The sequence below is a fragment of the Bison bison genome, unplaced genomic scaffold, assembly GCF_000754665.1.
Source record: "Bison bison bison isolate TAMUID 2011002044 unplaced genomic scaffold, Bison_UMD1.0 scf7180017864503, whole genome shotgun sequence".
NCBI lineage: Eukaryota > Metazoa > Chordata > Mammalia > Artiodactyla > Bovidae > Bison > Bison bison.
The window spans coordinates 1362476-1371807 of record NW_011495061.1 but is presented as its reverse complement, the minus strand read 5'-3'; the positions used below and the strand labels follow the sequence as shown (position 1 = coordinate 1371807).

Sequence of the window (9332 nt, the reverse complement as noted above, 5' to 3'; positions counted from 1 at the left end):
TCCACCTGCGTGGACCGGGCGGGGCGGGCTGGCACCGCTGCGGGGAAGGGGCGGAGCGCGAAGCAGATGTTGGGGGGGGTGTGTTTCACGTCGCAGGGCAGGGAGCCGCGCCAAATCCTCTCTGGGGCTGCTGACCTTGCTGCCACCTCTGCACAGAAGTCGTTTTCCTTATGACAGGCCGGCTTCTCTGAACCCACCAGGGGGATGCAGTTTGCTCTGATCGGCACAGTGTTACGTGGCCGTCAGTGTTAAAAAACAAAACCCCAAACACAAACCAAATGTCTGACCTTCATCTGCTCTGATCTTAATTTTTCCAGGCACCTGCCTGTGGGCAGGGACACAGGACAGGTGGACAGGCAAACTGGGCTCCTGAACATTCCCTCCACAGACTCCGGAGCTGGTCTGTTCACTCGCCTTACTGATCTGTTTAGTCCAGAGATGACCGCGGTTTTAAGGAAAAGAATCTCAAAGGACCGACCCAGGTGGTTTTATTGGGCCCAAAGGAAAGTCTCATCTTCTAATGTCTTGCTTGTGGATTTTCAGATATGTCCACACAGCAAAGTAAAACACATACACATGTGCACACACACACGTGCACAAATGCACACACGGAGCCAGGTCCCTGGTCAGGCACTCCAATGTCCGGCCAAGATTTACAGCTCTTCCACGCCCACCCTGACCCCTCTGTTGGCCCCTTCGTCTGCTCAGTCCAGCAACCACCACTCCAGTGACCATCACTGCCCTTGACTGCCCCGCCTTATCGGCACCCACCCCGGGGGACAGACAGGCACGTGAAAAGGAAGGAAGCCCACCAGACGGTCGGGCTGAGACCTCACACCTCTCAGTAAAATGCGGAGTACAGCTGGCCTGAACGGCTTTGTATTATTCACTTAACAAACACCGACCCTGTCCATGCTGGTCCGACTGGTGTGTGTATCAGTGAGTGCACGCTGAAGCGGGGTGTGGAGGCTGGGTGCCCGAGGGTGCTGCTCCAGGGGAGGGGTCACGCTCCCGGTTGCCTGGCCCAGCTGAGGTGCCCCTGGCCTGTGGCTCCGGGAGGGCCAGTGACGGGCCCTGGGCGATTATCACACGTCCCTCGATCCCCTGCTACAGCCGCTTAGGGGACCAGCAGATGGCCTTTCGTGCAGATGACAAAGAACTGTGACCATGAACCCTTTTCAGGGACAGACCGTGAACCTCCGTAGCTCACCCTCGTGAGGAGAAGAAACACCATAGCAGTTCTAAGCCCACTCCCCGACACGGCCCTTGGGTTTCAGGAAAAGAATTTCAAAGGACTGACCCAGGTGGTCTGATTGGGCCCAAAGGAAAGTCTCATCTTCTAACGTCTTGCTTTTGGGTTTTCAAATATGACCACACAGCAAAATGAAACATCTTTAAAGCAGCAACTTTAGGGCACAGTCCAGAAAATGTAAACCACACACTGCTTTCTTTGGGGACAATCATCATGGAACATCACATACATATTTTTTGTACCAGTTACTCTGAAAAGGATGGCATTTTTGCATGACACCGTACTTAAATCTGTGTAAATACTGACCAGCTTATTACCTAGCCTTAAACACGGTGTGTGTGGAGGTTCCAGGAAGGAGGGTAGTTCTGGGTAAGTGTATGGTCTCAGTGCTTCTGGGGTTACTTTTCCCAGGACTGGTTAACGTACAGTCTTACTCGTGGGCATAAAACGGTTCCTGGCAAAATGATCCGGGATCCTCACTTTTCTTTGGAAAATGCTGTTCATGAAGCCCATTGGGGAAGAATGAGCTTCTTTCTGAGAACTGTTGTTTTCTAGCAGTAAGCTATACGGAGACTTGCTGGTTCTCTCCTCTAACAGTAAGTCTCCGTTGTGTCTGACTTTGTGACCCCATGGACTGTACGTGGCCCACCAGGCTCCTCTGTCCATGGGGTTCTCCAGGTGATAATAGTAGAATGGGTTGCATTTCCTTCTCCAGGGCATCTTCCTGACCCAGGGATTCAACCAGGCTCTCCTGCGTTGCAGGCAGATTCTTCACTGCTTGAGCAATCAGGGAAGCCCCAAATGAGCTTCTTTCAATAAAACATGATGGATTCTAAACTGATGAGCCTTGGAAGGTTTAATCCAATCTCAAATGTTGTCTGCAAAAGGGGCCTCACACTTGAGCCCACGAACCCCAACTACTGCCCTGGTGCGCCCCAGAGCCTGCGCTCTGCCACAGAAGCGACCGCGGTGAGGGGCCCCGGCTCCTGCAACTGGGAGAGCCTGAGCGCAGCCAGAAAGAAAAATGAGTAAAAGAAACGCAAACACCGAGACAAAGCTTTCCTCCTCTCGGCGTGCACTGCCGCGGTCAGCTGTGCTCATCCTGCTCCGGTCGTCTCAGTTGATCTGTTCCGAGCAGCGGTGCTTCTCTGTTACACCTTTACAGAGCGTCGGTCACCGTGATAAATGGACATAATTCCCATCCGCGTCTGAGGAGCCGTCGCTCCCTACGCTTGTGGATTAGATGCTTTTCTTCTGAGACATGGGAGTGAGTTTCACGTTGTCTGTGGGGAAGCTAGGCTTTGGTCGCAAAAGAATGAGTTTTACACAAAAACAAAACCTGCCACCGTGACTTAATACCACAAGGGCCCTTCTTTGCAAGGGTGTGATAACAGGTGGAGGGGTGCCTCCCCGGACACAGTCGCCTCCTGGAATAACTAGGTAAGTGAACAGGAAATTTAAACACTCCGCGTGCTCCTCCCCCAGACTGTAGGTGTTCCAAAAGCTGACATTTAAAATACTTTCATTTAACGTGTGTGTGCCTGTATGTGTGTGTGTGGGGTAGTGGGTATGGCAGGATGGCCTAGTTTAAAAAAAGCGGTACCTTTTTATTCCATAAACAGCACAAGTAGGACAGGACAGAAAGTGAAGGGAAGCAGAGTGAAGCAGAAGCCGCTGATGACCCCCCGCCCAGAGCGAAGCTGCAAGGCTGTGGTAACTGCCACCGTCCTTGGCACATGCGTGAGCTGCTTTTTCATGTTGCTATTGCTTCTCTGTCCTGATAGCTGCTGCCTAGGCCTTGGACAACATCAGTACTACGGGGTTTTCTCACTTGAGCTGAAACGATGCTGAGACGAGGGTCTTCCAGACGCACCGTCCTGCCGCCTCCTCCGCTTCCCGCCTCAGGCCTCCTTCCGGTTCCTGCACAGGCGGGACTGTGGTCACAATACCACCTGCTCCAAATGCCGCCACCGGTGCCCCGACAGCATGTGCTCTGTCCAGACTTCATGCTACCAACCTGCCACGCCAGCCCAGCAAGAACACTTCCCTACTTGAACTCATCCCCCGTCACGGTCATTCTCAACACTTCACGCCGATTCTGCCACGAATCCACCCAGACGTCCAGGTCTGTGCAGACGTCACCTTCTCCTTCAGGCCCGTCCCCGCCCTGATCTTCCTTTCCCACAACCCGCTCCCCACATCAGATACTCACTATTGCAAAACCTGAGTCTCTGTGACGTGAATCCCCTTCTGCTTTGTGGGCGCCAGACCCTCCATCCTCTTGTGAGATCGCCTGTTCCAGGCTGGGGCCAATGCTGCACGCACTTAGCACAGAGTCAGTATTTGTTGAGTGACTGACATAATCTGGAAACCTGGATGCTGTTTTTCAGTTGCTAAGTCACGTCCAGCTCTTTGCAGCCCCGTGGACTGCAGCACGTCAGGCTTCCTCGTGCACCACCATCTCCCAGAGTTTGCTCATTCACGTCCATTGGGTCAGTGATACTATCTAACCGTCTCATATTCTGCCTCCCTCTTCTCCTCCCGCCTTCAATCTTTCCCAGCATCAGGGTCTTTTCCAACGAGTTGGCTCCTCCCATCAGGTGGCCAGAGTATTGGAGCTTCAGCTTCAGCATCAGTCCTTCCAATGAATTGCTTTCCTTTAGGATTGATTGGTTTGATCTCTCTGCACCAATCCAAGGACTGGTGCAAGGGACTCTCAAGAGTCTTCTCCAGCATCACAAATTGAAGTAATTTGTATTACTTAAGTTGTATATTGTATATTGATAACTGGCAATCCAAAATTTTTGCCATCAAATCTAAAACTTGGAAGAACCGCCCCCCAAAGTACCATAAGGAGTTTGGAATGTTTCATTAAATATTTCCTGCTGCCTTCTTCCTTTCTGAGTTACCCAAGGAACATCCATACAATTCATGTCGAATGTTCCTGTGACAATCTCAAGGTCTCACAGGTTCTCAGGCATGGCCAGAGTTCAGAAAGGTCTTCTCCCAGTCTCCCCCACTGTTTGATCTTAACCCCCTTCAGCGTCCAGGTCTGTGGTGTCTCTGTAGGTCACTTCTGTGGACCTCGTGCCCTGGGTGAGCAGCCTCGTTCGGGATGTGCTGTGCGCAGTCCCAGTGTAAGGAGCCTGTCTTCCCCATGGGTTGTGAGCTCCTGGGGCATAGGGACCTGTCCTACACCAACACCATCGCCCCCACAGAGGAAGCTCTGGGTACACAGAGCAGAGCAGAGCATGAGTCACAAGCACTGGAGCAGGCCTGGTCAAGTGAGGGAGATCCCCCACCACTTGGAAGACCCCAGTCAAGTGCACAGTCAGGGCTCAGCACCCGTTGGCTCAACTTGAAGAGCTTAGATAGTTGAGTTAAGACAGCTACGTAGTTCGTAAGGAGCTATTGTATCCTGATCCTCGCCTATGCCGTCTCTCCTTCGAATACCCTGGATCTGCCGGGGCTGGTCCCCGGCAGTAAGGGACCTTTGGAAGCAAGTCTTTAATCCTGAAGAACTGCTAAGTACTCTCCCCTGGACATGGGTTCTGGCGGGCTCTGGGCTTACGGGAATTGTGTTCCCAAAAGCCTGGGTCCATCGGGAACGTCACTCGGGCTGAGTTCAGGTAAGTCCCGAGTGCGAAGGTTTCTAAAATCTTCTTGAATTGTACTTTCCAAGAGCCTAGGTTTGAAGCACTTGCATAAAAGATAATCCCCAGATCAAACCATTCATGGAAAAAAGTCTTGAGCTTTCAGAATACGGGTTTTCTACATTTGCAGTCAACCCGGCTGACAATGACCTCTTGAACCTTGACCACATGATGCTACCATGAGGATGGCTTTCACAGGACCCAGTTCATGAGATACTGACTCAATCTAAGGCGTTCCTCTTTAACTTCCTTGTATTTCTGACTTTAACCTTCCAGTTCCCGAGCTCGCGTGCCCTTTTCTGGCCCACATGATTAGACTGCTTGGGTAGGAAAACGACCAACAGTTTCTGGGCCATGAGGACCACGTGCCACGAGACGACTTTTCAGGACACACTCTCCATATGTTGGACGAACCAGCTGGCTTCCACATTTAATAGAATCAATTTACTCAGAATCCCGAACCTTTGGGACAAAAATTACTGCATTATAATGTGGAGACGTATGTCCTTAACTTGTTAATATCACCCCAGGGTTTTTTGCATGGTTTTCTGATCAAATTGTCAACTACTTCAGGTCAAGAAAGTGATTCCTAGGAATATGGAGCGTTTGGGATGCTCTGGAGTATAAAAGAGCTTTGTTAATAATCACAGGAACATATTAAGAAAATAATCACAATCACAGGCACATTTTTGTATCTTTGGGAAGTTAATTTTACCATCACTCTCAGAGCCTTTGTGAATGCCTAAGGGAGTTTTCCAATAGGAAGGCAACTTCAATAAAACAGAGAAGGCAGTGAGCTTGATTTCAGAAAACTTCTTAATAATGTAATAAACAAAAGGGTTTGGTCCCCACACAGACTTTTTGGGCAAACCATCTAATTTTACTTACCCTTCATATACTGCTACGCAAAAACGGGAATTCTAGTACATATTTCTAAGGTAGTGCTGGGGCTTGAGTGAGTTAATATATGAATTATACTTTGTGACTATAAACTATATACAGATGGAAAAGATGGTGTTTCTCATGAGAGAATATCTCATGTCTTTTCCATATTCTGTGACTACAGTGTTCTGGGGACAGTACCATCCTCTAATGAAATACAGTATGTTAAGTCTCCACGGACAGCAGCTGCCAACTGCGGCCTGAGCACAGGAGGCGGGATCACAGTAAAGTTGTTGCTGTGAAGCTGCCTTGTCTGTGGTCAGCCTCCTGACGCTACTAAAGAGGCGAGCAGCAGCATCACCAAGCTCGTTGGTCATGGTTTCGATGCTGCTTCCGATTCACCAGGGATGGTGATCCCTCTAACAAGCCCACCGCCTCCTCACAGCACGGATCAGGCAGGACCCTCAAGCTCCTCCCCACTGCATGCTTCTTATCCCTGGGTTCAGATGGAGGTGTCGTGAGCCAGCCTTGAGGCGCCACTGGAAATGCCAGTGTAGAGACGTGAAGCTGAGCTGCCGACCTCTGGGCGGAAAGAGCTGGTGATGCCAAGTGGGACTGTGACCTGGCACCTTGGATCGTGTCGGGATCTGGACTGTTTCACCAGCACTGTTTTACCAGTGTTGGCATCAAGGGTCATCTCCAGGGTCACAAGCAAAGAATCCCAGTCACTGAAATCATCTACTTCACCACAACATGACTAGCTCAATTTGTCTTCGTCAAACAGCAACAAGCCAGCACTTTCCTCATGAAACAGAATATCCATCGGAAGGACTGATGCTGAAGCTGCACTATTTTGACCACCTGATGCAAAGAGCCAACTCATTGGAAAAGACCCTGGTGCTGGGAAAGACTGAGGGTAGGAGAAGAAGGGGATGACAGAGGATGAGATGGTTGGATGGCATCGCTGATGCAATGGACATGAGTTTGAGCAGACTCTGGGAGAGTGAAGGACAGAGAAGCCTGGTGTGCTTCTGTCCATGAGGGTCACAAAGAGTTGGGCGTGACTTAGCAACTGAACAAGAACAAAACAAGCCAGCATCTGTGGTCTCAAGGGCTTTGGACTGTGACTGCTCCAAGGAGAGCCACGGGCACCCGGCTCCTGGTCCCCAGGCCGTCCTCTGTGCTGCAGGAGTGTTGCTGCCCACCTCTGAATGCTGGGAGGACCAGGCCGGAGATCTGTGCGAGTTGGTCTGAATCCAGCCCACAGAGCTGGGATCCTGGCAGATACTGGCTGCCAAGGTGCTCGACCAAACTCACGTGGAGTGGTCACGAGAGCCTGGGTGAACAGTGCAGTTTTAGTTCTGTGAAGTCACAGAAATGATGTTACTCTGGCATTTCTGACCACTACCAAAGGGGTTTCCCAGGTGGTTCAGTGGTAAAGAATCCATTTACCAATGCAGAGGTTGCAGGATTCATGGGTTTGATCCTGGGTTGGCGAAGATCCCCTGGAGAAGGGAGTGGCAACCCTGTCCAGTATTCTTGCCTGGAGAATCCCATGCACGGAGGAGCCTGGTGGGCTACAGTCCCTGGGGTTGCAAAGAGTCAGACACGACTGAGCGACCGAGCACGCACGCATGTACCACTAGCAACGAGAGGGTGACACCCTGAGAGGGGCAAGGGAATTACTAAAGATAAAAATGAAAATAAGCTTTTAACACAAAAAACTGGAACTCATAAGGAGGGCGGACCATTGCTAAAATCTAGCAAACTCTAAGATCCGGTTCACTGGATCAGGACACACGGAAACCACTCACGTCAGCACAAAACCACGTCTGCACAGATCTCTGGAGACCTCTGTGGCTCTTCAGACATGAAACCAGTAGAGGCTGTCCCAGTGAAAGTCCATTTCACAGTGACACTGCCGGGAACAAGCTTCTGCCACTGAGGAGAGGGTGTCATAAAGGAGGTGCAGGTTTTGGAAGATCCAGTTATTACTCGGAAAGCTTTGTCTCTGTTCTCTACTCTACACGGGTGCCTATGCTGTTCTGCATGTGTGCTCAGTCATGCCCGACTCTGTGACCCCCTGGACTGTAGCCCGCCAGGCTCATCTCTCCATGGGATTCTCCGGGCAAGAAGACTGGAGTGGGCTGCCATCTCCTTCTTCAGGGGATCTTCCCGATCCAGGGATTGAACCCACATCTCCTGCATTGTCAGGCAGACTCTTTCCCACTGGGCCACCTGGGAAGCTGGTATGGGTGCCCATGACAGCAGTAAGACCGTTTGTTACAATAAGATTACATCCTTTACGTTTTCTTTCCTTGTGAGAGGACCCGAAGGCTGGTGCTTTAAAATCAGATGGAATCAGATGCAGGCTTTTAACAGCAAGGAGGGAGCTGCTTCTGCTGCCATTTGGGGAGATGATGACGTTTCTCCCTTAAAAATAAACAGGGTCACCTGTCTCTATTAATGCACGGAAGGAAGATGTGTGTGCTGAGCATCTGAACTCTAAAAGGAAGACGTTTAAGTCATGAGCAAAGAACATGGAAAGATTAAAGGAGAAAGGAGGTGGGGTCAACTGTCTGGGCTCAGCCCACATCACACAGATGCGGGCACAGTGAACGGCTGGGTTATGCACACAGATGCGGGCACAGAAAACGGCTGGGTTAGGCGGGCATCCTGTCTGCATAGACTGCTGCATCTGGCATATTTCAAATGGTATTTGTTAATATTATGCATCAGGCAGGCTAAGACATTTGGAATTAGAAATTCAAAGTAGTCTGTTCAAACTCAAGGAAGGGCAGATATGGTTAGGTGATCAGAGGGTAGTTTTGCTGTTTCTTAGCTTAGCAAAGATTTGCTTGAAATGGGAATCACAAACCATACAATCAAGTGTATTCAAACTGCCATCTGACTCCAGTGACAATAACCACACTGGAACCTCCGGACACGGCCGGCACCCTCCCCCCAGCAAGTCCTCACACCTGCCCCACCCGCCCAGTCTCGCCTGGCGAGGGACGAAGGGTCTCAGCGAACAGTTACACACGTGCCGTTTTATCTCCTTCAAACCGGGAACTTTAAGTGCAGCGCAGCTACACACGCATCATATTAGAGAAAAGGGACACGCAGGGACCCAGACCGGGCGGCTCAGCACGTGGCCCTGTGCGGGCAGCGGGGGCTCACTCGGCAAAGGCCAGCATGACCTGGAATCCAGCCCCTGGGCTGCGTGTGCAAAGCCTGAGGGAGCCCCATCGGGAGAGAGGAATTAGGAAGGAGGAATGAAAGCCCATTCCTGCGGCCTTTCCTCTTTTTATCACACTTTCAGTATCACCGCTGAGGAGGAGGCATCTTTGAGGAGGGGACATTCACACGTGAGCTCGCAGGGGGCAGTCTGCCTCCCTTATCCTGGCGAGTTGGGAAGAGGACGAAAGCCTGACGCTGACCAGGAAAAGCATCAGGCATGTGCAGCAGAGGTGGCTTCACCAATGCATGTGAATCAAGGCCGTTTCCCCCAGTCCCCCCGAAAGCTCTGTTTCTCAGGCCGAGCT

General features: G+C 51.1%; 1 protein-coding gene across 1 annotated transcript in view; it reads right to left on the bottom strand.

Annotated features, from left to right (window-relative positions):
- PTPRN2 (protein tyrosine phosphatase, receptor type, N polypeptide 2) overlaps positions 1-9332 on the bottom strand; it is a 373453-nt gene that overhangs the window by 59560 nt on the left and 304561 nt on the right.